The 735-nt window shown below is 33.9% G+C and overlaps 1 protein-coding gene across 2 annotated transcripts in view; it reads left to right on the top strand.

Annotated features, from left to right (window-relative positions):
* The window catches only part of LOC111672264 (neural-cadherin), a 232992-nt gene that overhangs the window by 77965 nt on the left and 154292 nt on the right, over positions 1-735 (top strand). The window lies entirely within an intron of this gene.

The raw sequence follows: 735 nt of genomic DNA, 5'->3' as shown, positions 1-735 counted from the left end.
GGATATTATGCGTGATGATGTAGTGACATTCTTGTTTATCTTTTATTTTTTAACAAAAAAAAAAAAAAATTAACATAATGTGTGTTTATTATCTATCTACCAGTGTACTTGAGTTTTATAGGTTGGAAAATGATGAAAAAAAAATGACACAATTACACAACCAGTTGGCTGATTTTAAATAAAAACACATTTAATTAAAGTAAAAGTTGTACTTTTTTGGTAAAACGAAAATAGCAAAAGGTATTTCCAACAGCCTGAACACAAGCTGCCATTAAAAGTGTGAATGTCACTGCTACTTACCAAGCACAAACAAATTAAAAGCTCATAATAACGCTTTGCTGCTGCTCAAAATAAATAAAATATAATGAGTTCAGCAGTCCAACAGATTCTTATTTGTGTCCGATGAAAAATAAAGCTTAAAATATCTTCACATTTCAGAGAATGTAATTAATATTTTCCTCATACATTATATGATGTATATGTGTTACAATAAGTAACAAAGGAAGACAGACTGGTTGGTCGGCAGGTTCATCCTACAGCAAGATAATGACAGGACCAAACGTGATCTAAGAGAGCACGGTCTCCACATCTAAACCCCATGGAGCTGGTTTGGCATGAACTGGACAGAAGGTGAAAGCAAAGCAAACAAGTGTAACAACCTCTCTGAACAATATTTTATTTCCATCGCTAGACAGAAGCCGTGAGCGTGTTCGGCTGCTGGATGAGTCAGAAATT

This window comes from Seriola lalandi, unplaced genomic scaffold, assembly GCF_002814215.2.
Source record: "Seriola lalandi dorsalis isolate HSWRI2012SDOR001 ecotype SW California unplaced genomic scaffold, Sedor1 jcf7180002054898, whole genome shotgun sequence".
Taxonomy (NCBI): domain Eukaryota; kingdom Metazoa; phylum Chordata; class Actinopteri; order Carangiformes; family Carangidae; genus Seriola; species Seriola lalandi.
This window is presented reverse-complemented; position numbering and strand designations above follow the sequence as displayed.